Raw genomic sequence first — 13062 nt, 5'->3', positions numbered from 1 at the left:
AGAGATGAATCCATTAATCATATCCAACAGAGCATAACTCTCCCTATCTTTAAAGCCTTTCTCTAATCGTATCTCCTAAAGGAGGCCTTCCCACATTTATTTTTCTTCTCCCTTAGTCATCTCCCTCTGCCTATCACTCAGCACTTCTGGGCCAATTACCCACTTGTGAACTTCCATCTCGCCATATCGACTCACCCTATTAGGGAAACACCAAGTCATCAGCATATCCACACTTTAAGGGCATTTGTTTAGTGCTTACTATGTGTCAGGCATTGTGCTAAGCATTGGAATAGTTACAAGTTATGCAGATTGGCTACAATCCCTTCACTGTTTAAGGGAAAGGAAGAACAGGTATAAAACCCCATTTTACAGATGAGGGAATTGAGGCACAGAGAAGTTAGGTGACTTGCCCAAGGTCACACATCAGATAAGTGGCAGAGTCAAGATTAGAATTAATATCCTTCTGACGCCCAGGCCCATGCTCTTTCCATTATGCAACACTTTTTCTTTTCTCTTCTTCCATCTGTAAATAATTTCATGTTTATGATCATCAAACTCTTGGCTAATTACATTCAGTGGTATTTTTGCTGCTTTCTCTACTGCCAAAAATGTTCTCTTGTAACTGTGTCCCCTCGAATGTGGTCTGTAGGTAATGAATAAATGAGAAGCAAAGAATCAGGTATGCATCTATACTAAGTAGTAATACTCTATCTTTCAAATGAGTTCAGTGTTTTCTAGTTTCATTGTGGTTTGAATGTCCCTTGCAATCTTTCAGCGTTGCCAGCTGTGACTTTAGTTTCTCAGCTGCATAAAAACTCTGCTATTCAGAACAACTTAGTTTCTCCAGGTTTGTGAATTTGTGGCATAAATCTATTGGCACATGTAGTGATGGAGTTCTAATAATAGTACGAGGGAAAGGAAGAAGAGGAGAAGTAGTGGTAATAGTAGAGGTAGTACCAGCTTTAATTGTAGTTAAGGGGTTTATTGAGCATTCCCAGGGTGTAATGCACTGAATTAAGCTCTTGGGAAAGTACAATACATTGTTGAAGACATTGTTTCCTTCCCAAAAGGTGTATAACTTGAATTAGGAAGATATGCATAAAAATACTTATAAATGGGATCATCAAGATGAATTAATTGACTTTCAATCCATCATACATTATATATGCATAAGTGTTGAGGGAGAATTAAAATTTAAAAATATGAGTGCTAGAGGTGGTTAATGGATTGATGAGATTTGAGTATTAGGAGTTAATCAGGTCCGGCTTTTTGGATGAGGTGGAGTTTCAGAAGGGCTCTGAAAGTGGAGAGAGCTGGGCTCTGTCAGATTAGGTGGAAAGAGAAAGAGACAGTACCAGGCTAGTGGCCCAGCATGACTTGGGTGAAGACACTACTACTCCCCCTGCCTTCTGTGTCACCCTGACTTGCTCTCTTTATTGATCACTCCTCACAGCCCTACAGCACCTAGGTACACAGCTGTAATTTATTTATTTATATTAATGACAGTCTCCCCTCTAGACTGTAAGTTTTTGTGGCACAAGCTGTTTATTGTTATATTGTACTCCCGAATGCTTAGTGCACATAGTAAGCACTCAATGAATATAATTAACTTACTGACAGGAGGAGGTGGGAGAAACAAAAGCAAGGTATGGTGAGAAAGTTGGCTTAGGGGGTCCTATGAGAGTGAATTGGAGGATAAGTGGATGATGAGTGCAGATATGGTGAGGTAGAGGAGGAGGAGAGCCTTGAAGCCAATCAGGAGGAGTGCTTGATTCCAAGGGAAATGGGATGCCATTTGAGTGAGACATCAAGAAGATGATTTAGGCAGCAGCACATAGTAGAAATTGGAGTGGAAAGACTCTGGAGGCAGGGAGACCAGCCAGGAACAGCATTCATCCCCCCTCCCAGCCCCGCAGTACTATAAGCATATCTGTAATTTATTTCTTTTTATTAATGTATGTCTCCCCTTTATTCACTCATTTGTATTTCATTCATTCATATTTATTGAGCATTCACTGAGTGCAGAGAAAAGTACTTGAGTGCTTGAGAGAGTACAATACAACAATGAACAGAAACATTCCCTGCCCACAGTCAGTTTACAATCAAGCGGAGAGAACTGTAAACTCCCTGTGAGTAGGAAATGTGTCTGTTTACCGTTATATTGTACTCTCCCAAGGGTTTAGTACAGTGCTCTGCTCAGTAAACGTTCAATAAATAAGATTGAATGAGTGAATGAAGAGGTTGATTATAAAAGTCCGGCCATGTTAAGACAAGAGTTTGGACCAAGATGTTAAGAGTATGGATGGAGAAGAATGAAAGGAGGCCAGAAATATTGTATGATAAGAACGAGGAGGATTTAACAGTAGTTTAAATATCAGAGTGGAGAAAGAGTAGAGTGTCAAGGATGGCACCAAGGTGGATAGCGGTGTCTTTGACAGAGATTGAAGTCGGGGGAAGGTTAGGGTTTAGGAGAGGTGACCTATGGTTTAAATTCAGACATCTTGAGTTTGAAGTGGCCAGTAAGGCAGCCAAGTGGAGGTGGTGACCCGGAGGCAAACGAAAATGTGGAATTGTGGGTAAAATGAGCAATGGGAATTGGAGAGGTCATCCCCAGGGAGGAGGTAACTGAAGCCAAGTGAGCATATGAGTTCCTCTAGGGAGTGTGTAGAATGAGAAAAGTAAGGGAGCCATTATAGAATCTTGCAGGATACCTCAGCTAGAAACTGAGATGAAGGAGAACAACTAGGGAACGATGATGAGAAGGATTAGGTGGAGAACTAGCTGGCCACCATAGGTGAGAGAGGATCCTATTGATACATCTTGGATTTGTTGTAGAATTGGATATGATCTTGATTGTCACTAAATAGTGTTTTTTGAATTTCTCTATCTAACATTACATTGTTTGGAGAAGCAGCATGACCTAATAGACAGAGCACAACCCTGGAAGTCAGAAGGTCATGGGTTTGAATCCTGACTCTGCCACTGGTTGACTGTGTTAACTTGGGCAAGTCACAACTTCTCTGTGCCTCTGTTACCTCATTTGTAAAATGGGGATTGAGACTGTGAGCTCTACAGGGGACAGGGACTGCATTCAACCTGCTTTGCCTGTATCTTAGTACAGTGCCAGGCACATAGTAAGTGCTTAACAAATACCACAATTAAGTGTCTGGCTTTTTTGACTTTGGGCTGAAATGTTTGGGACGTTCTGAAGATTTATTATCTGGATCAATCAATCGATCAAAGTTACTTACTGAGCACTTACTGTGTACAGAGCACTGTACTAAGTGCTTAACAATAATCAGTTTTCTTTATTGAGGACTTGGGGCCTGAGTAGTAACCAGTGAGTAGTATACATACATCGATTAGAGCTCTTTCCATCACCTCCTCAGGAAAACTGATTTGCGTTGAAAAAAGTGAAGAATTAAAAATAACCAATTTTGTGACGATTCCAGGGGTGAGTACATTGTAGTGGTTTTCTTTCAGTTTCATTCCTCAACTTAACAAGAAGTCTTGATGAGATCCCACAGGTTCCTGGTTTCTAGTTTAGCGTGACTGGAAAACTATGCCAGAAACAAGTGCATTGGAAGCAACGTGGCTTAGTGGATAGAGCACGGATTTGGGAGTCAGAAGTCATGGGTTCTAATTCCAGCTCTGTCACTTATCAGCTGTGTGACTTTGGGCAAATCACTTAACTTCTCTGAGCCTCAGTACTCATCTGTAAAATGTAGATTAAAACTGTGAGCCCCACGTGGGACAACCTGATTACCTAGTATCTTCCCCACTGCTTAGAACAGTGCTTGGCACACAGTAAGTAATAACAAATAATAATAACAAATATCATTATTATTATTATAATCATGACTTTTGGTGTCTCTTGCTGACTTAGCAAGGTTTTTTGCCTTGGGTAATGCTTGACATTTTAACAACTAATGAAGCCCAACTAAAGCCCAGGAAACTACAGGAAGACAAATGGAGGAATCTCAAGAATTCCACCAAGCAAGTCCACAATTTAGTATGGCCACACCTCAGTGCTTCTATCCTACTTGTGCTAGCCAAATGTTTCAACTACTCAATTTCAAGATACCCTTCAAAGGATAAATTAGATCGTGAGTGGAAAAAACTATTCCCAAGTGAAGCTGGAATATGAATAAAAACACAGAAGGGATCCTCGGTTTAATCTAATAAATAAAGATGCCAAGTCACGGTGTGCTTTCATAATCCACGTAGTAGTTAGCAGGTGAAATTGGACTCATTTATGGACCCCACACATCCAATCCATCACTAAAACCTGCCGGTCTCACCTCACAACATTGCCAAGATCCGCCCTTTCCTCTCCATCCAAACTGCTACCTTGCTGGTTTAATCTCTCATCCTATCCCGACTGGATTACTGCATCAGCCTCCTTTCTGATCTCCCATCCTCCTGTCTCTCCCACTTCAGTCTATACTTCACTCTGCTGCCCGGATTATCTTTCTACAGAAATGTGCTGGGACGTCACTCCCTTCCTCAAAAATCCATTGTTGCCTATCAACCTTCAAATCAATAAAAAACTCCTCACTCTTGGCTTCAAGGCTCCCATCACCTCCCTCTTCTACCTCACCTCCCTTCTATCCTTCTACAGCCCATCCTGCATACTCTGCTCCTCTGCCACTAACTTCTCACTGTGCCTCGTTCTCAGCTGTCCCACCATCGACCCCTGATCCACCTCCTACTCAGGCCTGGAATGCACTCCCTCCACACATCTACCAAACTAGCTCTCTTCCTCCCTTCAAAGCCCTACTGAGAGCTCACCTCCTCCAGGAGGCCTTCCCAGACTGAGCCCCCACTTTTTCTCTCTCCTCCTCTTACCCTCCCATTCGCCCCCCTCCTTCCCTCTGTCCTACCCCCTTCCCCACTGCACTTGTATATATTTATACATATTTATTACTCTATCTTTTGTACATATTTATTACTCTATTCATTTTATTAATGATGCATATATAGCTATAATTCTATTTATTCTGATGGTATTGATGCCTGTCTACTTGTTTCATTTTGTTGTCTATTTCCCCTTCTAGATTGTGAGCCTGTTGTTGGGTAGGACAGTCTCTATATGTTGCCGATTTTGTGCTCCCCAAGCACTTAGTAGAGTAATAGTACTATTAATAATAACAATGGCATTTATTAAGAGCTTACTATGTGCAAAGCAATGTTCTAAGCGCTGGGGAGGTTACAAGGTGATCAGGTTGCCCCACAGGGGGCTCACAGTCTTCATCCCCATTTTACAGATGAGGTAACGAGGCCCAGAGAAGTGAAGTGACTTGCCCAAAATCACACAGCTGACAAGTGGCGGAGCCGGGATTTGAACCCATGACCTCTGACTCCAAAGCCCGTGCTCTTTCCACTGAGCCACGCTGCTTCTCTACAGTGCTCTGCACACAAAAGTGCTCAATGAATACAATTGAGTGAATGAATGAATGACCTTGAGTAGCTAAAAATCTAAGAATAGGAGTGAGGTGGGGTCTGGCAGTAGATGCTGAAATGAAGATAAAATAGAAACTGTTGCTGACAACCATCGTTCTTCAATATTGTGCAGGGAGAGAAAGAGAACTCCCCTCAGAAAAAGAGGACCCCAACTATGACCTACCATAATTTAATCAATCAATAGTATTTAATGAGTGTTTAAATGCACAGAGTACTATGCTAAATGCTTGGGAGAGTACAGTACAAAAGAGATGGTAGACATGTCTCCTGCCTACAATGAGCTTACAGTCTAGAGGGGAGACAGACATTAATATAAATATACCTATCTATGCATTATTACATTAAATTAAGGTAAATAAATAATTTATAAGCTATAATTTAAAGATTTGTCCATACCTTTCCCATTCCAAGACAAGAGAACTCGTCAAGGTCCAAAGGAATGCATTTAAATGGCTGGTCCTACACTGGGGACCAGTGGACTCAGGCCCTCAGAAGCACTGGGGGGCAAGGATCACTGACCCCGAACTCTACCAACATCCCCTCTCCCTCCCCTGCCACAGAGGTAGGTTTCCCCACCCCCGACATCACTGTGGGGCCATCTGGAGCATTTGTTTTTGATGGTATTTGTTTAGTACTTACTATGTGCCAAGCACTGTTGTAAGCGCTGGTGACGATTGAGAGTTATCAGGTTGTCCCACGTGGGGCCCACCGTCTTAATCCCCTTTTACATATGAGGTAACTAAGGCACAGAGAATTTAAGTGACTTGTCGAAAGTCACACAGCAGACATGTGGAGGATGTGGGATTAAAACCCATGACCTCTGACTCCCAAGCCCATGCTCTTGCCACTAAGCCCCACTGCTTCTGGGCTTTCTGAAGGCATCCACGTATTTTTGGGTGTTCCCTGGTTGCTGTGTGCACAGTCGTTCTAAGCAGTTTTGGCCAGTTCAGCTGTCATGGCCTCTGTGCTTGGCAAACGCCCCCACAATCTAAATTCCATAACAGGGGTTGACCTTCCTAACGCTATGTGGTTGTTGCTTTAGAACGTTTCCTGACATTCCTTTTTTCCCGAGGTTGATGCTCTTTATGGAGATGATGGGAGAATAATAATAAATAACTGGTATGTATTTGTATAGTGTATTCTATGTACAAGCACTATACCAAATACAGGGGTAGAGACAAGGGAAACAACATGACGTAGTGATAGAGCACGGGCCTGGGTGTCAGGAGGTAATGTGTTCTAATCCCGGCTCTACCACTTGCCTGCTGTGTCACCTTGGGCAAGTCATGTCATCATCATCAATCGTATTTATTGAGCGCTTACTGTGTGCAGAGCACTGTACTAAGCGCTTGGGAAGTACAAGTTGGCAACATATAGAGACAGTCCCTATCCAATAGTGGGCTCACAGTTTAAAAGGGGGACACAGAGAACAAAACCAAACATACAAACAAAATAAAATAAATAGAATAGATATGTACAAGTAAAAAAAAAAAATAAATGAGTAATAAATATGTACAAACATATATACAGGTGCTGTGGGGAAGGGAAGGAGGTAAATGGGGGGATGTAGAGGGGGACGAGGGGGAGAGGAAGGAAGGGGCTCAGTCTGGGAAGGCCTCCTGTAGGAGGTGAGCTCTCAATAGGGCCTTGAAGGAGGAAGAGAGCTAGCTTGCGGATGGTCAGAGGGAGGGCATTCCAGGCCCGGGGATGACGTGGGCGGGGGGTCGATGGCGGGACAGGCGAGAACGAGGTACGGTGAGGAGATTAGCAGCAGAGGAGCGGTGGGTGCGGGGTGGGCTGTAGAAGGAGTGATGGGAGGTGAGGTAGGAGGGGGCGAGGTGATGGAGAGCCTTGAAGCCCAGGGTGAGGAGTTTCTGCCTGATGCACAGATTGATTGGTAGCCACTGGAGATTTTTGAGGAGGGGAGTAACATGCCCAGAGCGTTTCTGACAAAGACAATCCGGGCAGCAGCATGAAGTATGGATTGAAGTGGGGAGAGACAGGAGGATGGGAGATCAGAGAGAAGGCTGATGCAGTAGTCAGAGGGATAGGATGAGAACTTGAATGAGCAGGGTAGTGGTATGGATGGAGAGGAAAGGGCGGATCTTGGCAATGTTGTGGAGCTGAGACCGGCAGGTTTTGGTACGGCTTGGAAGTGAGGGGTGAATGAGAGAGCGGAGTCGATGATGACACCAAGTTGCGGGCTTGTGAGACGGGAAGGAAGGTAGTGCCGTCAACAGTGATGGGAAAGTCAGGGAGAGGGCAGGGTTTGGGAGGGAAGACAAGGAGTTCAGTCTTGGACATGTTGAGTTTTAGGTGGCTGGCAGACATCCAGATGGAGATGTCCTGAAGGCAGGAGGAGATGCGAGCCTGGAGAGAGGGGGAGTGAGCAGGGGCAGAGATGTAGATCTGGGTGTCATCAGCGTAGAGATTATAGTTGAAGCCGTGGGAGCGAATGAGGTGACCAAGGGAATGCGTGTAGATCGAGAACAGAAGGGGACCAAGCACTGAACCTTGGGGAACCCCCACAGTAAGGGATGGGAGGGGGAGGAGGAGCCTGCAAAAGAGACTGAGAATGAACGACCGGAGAGATAAGAGGAGAACCAGGAGAGGACGAAGTCTGTGAAGCCGAGGTCGGATAGCGTGTTGAGGAGAACGGGGTGGTCCACAGTGTCGAAGGCAGCTGAGAGGTCGAGGAGATTAGGACAGTGTATGAGCCGTTGGATTTGGCAAGCAGGAGGTCATTGGTGACCTTTGAGAGGGCAGGTTACGTGGAATGTAGGGGACAGAAGCCCAACTGGAGAGGGTCGAGGAGAGAGTTGTTATGAGGAATTCTAGGCAGCGTGTGTAGACAACTCATTCAAGGAGCTTGGAAAGGAATGTAGGAGGAATATGTCATTTAACTTCTCAGTTCCCTCATCTGTAAAATGGGGATTGAGACTGTGAGCTCCACATGGGACAGGAACTGCTTCCAACTCATTTGCTTGTATCCACCCCAGTGTTTAGTACAGCACCTGGTACATAGCAAGCATTTAACAAATTCCATAATTATTATTATTATTATTTTTATTAGAAGTTAATCGAATTGGATGCAGTCCCTGTTCCAAATAAGAGTTCACAGTTTTAATCCCCATTTTCCATTCTTTCATTCATTCATTCAATCGTATTTATTATTGAGTGCTTTTGCGTGCAGAGTACTGTACTAAGTGCTTGGCAAGTACAAGTCGGCAACATATAGAGGCGGTCCCTACTCAACAACAGTCACTGAGCAGACAAATGGCAGATGTGGGATTAGAACACAAATCCTTTGGATTCCCAGGCCCGTGCTCTTTCCACTAGGCCACACTGCTTCATGTCCTTGTTCAGGCCAATTGATCTCTGAGAAAATTGTTTCCTGCTTCTCTACTGCTGTCAGTAGTGGACCTGCTGCTATCATCACAGCTTTTGCGTTTCATTTACTCTTGTGCCACTGCCCCAAACTGCCCCACACTTTGCGTTTCTCAAATCTCACACATATCAGCCGTCCAGTGATAAAAGCAATATTGAAGATGAGATTCGGAATCCAACAGGTCAGGTTGTAAAGTCAATCATCAGGGTCGTCCTTCAAGCCATCCCCACCTCTCATCCCCCGACAAGTTATCCAGGGTCCATTCACAGCCAAGGTCTTCTCTGGCACTGATGAACCTTCAGATCCTCCTGGCCAAACAAATGCTGGCTCTCTGGGATCCAAAGGTGGCTCAGTAAGGGATGGTGGGGGTTACCTGAGGTGACGCTAGCTTCGGAGAATCTAATCCCTATGAGCACTTCAGGAAAGGAAGCTGAGCATTAATCATGGAAGAAGAACCGTGTTCAGAGTTCGGTTCTTTAGGCAATGACAAGGATTTAGGAAAAGTTGAATAGGGTGAATTCCTCTCGAGAATAGAGGAATGGTAGAACAAAAACCTACCCTTTCAATATTGTAGGAAGAACTCATTTGTGCACTGGTTTTGAAGGGATCTTTCCAAGTTTTTATTTTAAACATCTCTGTGGGGGAATGTGGCAGCTCAGTGATGCTCTACAGAGTAATTTCTCAATAAATTTAATAGATCGATTGATTAAATACCATATAGCAGTCAGTTTGTGGTGGGAGTTGAGGGATTTCAAGATAGCTAAGAGCTGGAAGGAAGATAAGGAGAAACTACAACTCCCAACAGTTGGTTGTATCAAGTTGGTAGTAACTGAATAATAATAATGATGATGCTATTTATTAGACACTCTCTTTGCAAAGCACTGGGGTAGGTTCAAAACAAACAGATCATACTCAGCCCTTTCCCACTTGGAAGTTACTGTCTAAAGGGATGGGTCTATTACCCAATCATACAAAAAAGGAAACTGAGGCACAGAGAAGGAAAGTGACTTGCTCAAGGTAACAGAGCAGGTAAGTGGAGAAGCCTGAAGTAGAAACTGATTCTCTGATTCCGAATTCCACTCCCTTTTCACTAGGCCACTTAGTTCTGTCACAGAAAATTTGACCTTGGATAAATAATTCAACTTCTCTGTTCCTCACTTACTTCATCTGTAAAATGGGGATTAAGACTTTGTGCTCCATGTGGAACATGGACTGTGTCCGAACTGATTAGTTTGTATCTACCCCAGAGCTTAGTACAGTGTCTGGTACTGTAAGGACATAGGAGATACCAGCATGGCTCAGTAGAAAAAACCCGGATTGGGAGTCATAGTTCATGGGTTCTAATCCTGGCTCTGCCATTTTCATTCATTCAATCGTATTTATCGAGCAATTACTCTGTGCAGAACACTGTACTAAGCGCTTGGGAAGTAGAAGTCGGCAACATATGGAGACGGTCCCTACACAACAATGGGCTAATAGTCTAGAAGGGTGAGACAGACAACAAAACATGTGGTCAGGTGTCAAGTCATCAGAATAAATAGAAGTAAAGCTAGATGCACATCATTGGCAAAATAAATAGAATAGTAAATATGTACAAGTAAAATAGAGTAACAAATCTGTACAAACATATATACAGATGTTGTGCGGGGAAGGAGGTAGGGCGGGAGGGATGGGGAGGGGGAGAAGAAGGAGGGGCCTCAGTCTGGGAAGGCCTCTTGGAGGAGGTGAGCTCTCAGTAGGGCTTTAAAGGGAGGAAAGAGCTAGCTTGGCGGATGTGTGGAGGGAGGACATTCCAGGCCAGGGAAGAACGTGGGCCAGGGGTCAACAGCGGGACAGGTCAGAAGGAGGTACAGTGAGGAGGTTAGCGGCAGAGTAGTGGAGGGTGCGGGCTGGGCTGTAGAAGTAGAGAAGAGAAGTGAGGTAGGAGGGGGCGAGGTGATGGAGAGCCTCAAAGCCGAGAGTGAGAACTTTTTGCCTGATGCGTAGGTTGACAGGCAGCCACTGGAGATTGTTGAGGAGGGAAGTAACATGCCCAGAGCATTTCTACACAAAGATAATCCGGGCAGCAGAGTGAAGTATAGACTGAAGTGTGAGAGAGAGGAGGATGGGAGATCAGTGAGGAGGCTGATATATAATAATAATAATAACAATAATAATAATGGCATTTGTTAAGCGCTTACTATGTGCAGAGCACTATTCTAAGCGCTGGGGGTGGATACAAGGTGATCAAGTTGTCTCACGTGGGCTCACAGTCTTAATCCCCATTTACCGATGAAGTAACTGAGGCTCAGAGAAGTTAAGTGACATGCCCAAGGTCACACAGCCATCATGTGGCGGAGCCAGGATTTGAACCCATGACCTCTGACTCCAAAGCCCGGGCTCTTTTCCACTGAGCCATGCTGCTTCTCTATTGCTGATGCACTAATCCATTCGGGATAGGATGAGAGATTGAATCAACAAGGTAGTGGTTTGGATGGAGAGGAAAGGGCGGATCTTGGCAATGTTGTGGAGGTGAGAGAGCAGGTTTTGGTGACAGATTGGATGTGTGGCCTGAACGAGAGTGTGGAGTCGAGGATGACACCAAGGTTGCAGGCTTGTGAGATGGGAAGGATGGTAGTGACCTCTACAGTGGCAGGCAAGTCAGAGAAAGGAAAGGGTTTGGGAGGGGAGATAAGGACTTCAGCCTTAGACATATTGAGTTTTAGATGGTGAGCAGACACCCAGATGGAGATATCTGAAGGCAAGAGGAGATACAAGCCTGGAGAGGAGAGAGAGCTGGGACAGAGATGTAGATTTGGGTGTCATCAGCGTAGAGATGATAGTTGAATCCTTGGGAGCAAATGAGTTCACCAAGGGAGTGAGTGTTGATAGAGTACAGAAGGGGACCAAGAACTGTACCTTGAGGAACCCCTACAATAAGGAGATGGGAGGGGAGGAGGAGCCCGCAAAGGAGTCTGAGAATGAACGGCTGGAGAGATAAGAGGAGAACCAGGAGAGGACAGAGTCTGTGAAGCCAAGGTTGGATAGCGTGTTGAGGAGAAGGAGGTGATCCACAGGGTCGAAGGCAGCTGAGAGGTCGAGGAGGATTAGGATAGAGTACGATCCACTGGATTTGGCAAGAGGGAGGTCATTGGTGACCTCTGAAAGGGCAGTCTCACTGTAATGTAGAGAATGGAATCCAGATTGGAGGGGGTCAAGGAGAGAGTTGGCGTTGAGGAATTCGAGGCAGCGAGTGCAGACGACTCATTCTAGGAGTTTGGAAAGGTATGGTAGGAGGGAGAAATGGTGGTAACTAGAACGGGAGGTGGTGTCATCAGAGGGATTTTTTTATGATGGGGAAGACAAGGGCATGTTTTAAGGCAGAGGGGAAGAAATCAGTGGAGTGTGAGTGGTTGAAGATGGAAGTTGAGGAGGGAAGGAGGAAGAGGCGAGAGTTTTCATAAGATGAGGGAATGGGATCTGAAGCACAGGTCCTCTTTCACCGGCTCTTCCTCTGCCTCCCACTTCTTTACCGTGGTTGTCCCTAAGTGTTCAATTATAGGTCCCCTTCTAGTCTCCATATGGACAAACACCCTTGGGGAGCTCACCTACTTCCACAGTTCAACATTCCACCTCTTCATTAATATAAATTACTATATTGCATATTTCAAATGATTGTATTGTATCATAAATATAATATATTTTAAATTATTTGTATATATGTAGATGTCCGTGTCACTCACTAGACCATAACCCACTTTGGGGAGGGAATGTGTCCATCAACTCTTTTATTGCACTCTCCCAAGTGTTTAGCATAGTGTTCTGCATACAAGTGCTCAAAATATAATTTATTGATTTATTGATTGATTGATTACCCAGATGACTTCTAAATCTACCTTGTCTCCCAGAATTCTCCTTCACTGAAATCCTGCCCTGCCCCCAGAATAACAATAATAATAATACTAATGGTATTCGCTAAGCATTTACTATGTGTCAAGTACTGTTTAAAGTGCTGGATTAGATACAAGCAAATAAATTTGGACACATTTCTTGTCCCACAGGGGGTTCACAATCTTAATCCTCTTTTTACAGATAGGATGACTGAGGCACTGAGAAGTGAAGTGACTTGCTCAAGGTCACACAGCGGACAAGTGGCAGAACGGAATTTGAACACAGGTCCTTCTGACTTCAACATCCGTGCTCTATTCACTAGGCATGTTGCTTCTCACCAG

The sequence above is a fragment of the Tachyglossus aculeatus genome, unplaced genomic scaffold, assembly GCF_015852505.1.
Source record: "Tachyglossus aculeatus isolate mTacAcu1 unplaced genomic scaffold, mTacAcu1.pri scaffold_229_arrow_ctg1, whole genome shotgun sequence".
NCBI classification, from domain to species: domain Eukaryota; kingdom Metazoa; phylum Chordata; class Mammalia; order Monotremata; family Tachyglossidae; genus Tachyglossus; species Tachyglossus aculeatus.
This window is presented reverse-complemented; position numbering follows the sequence as displayed.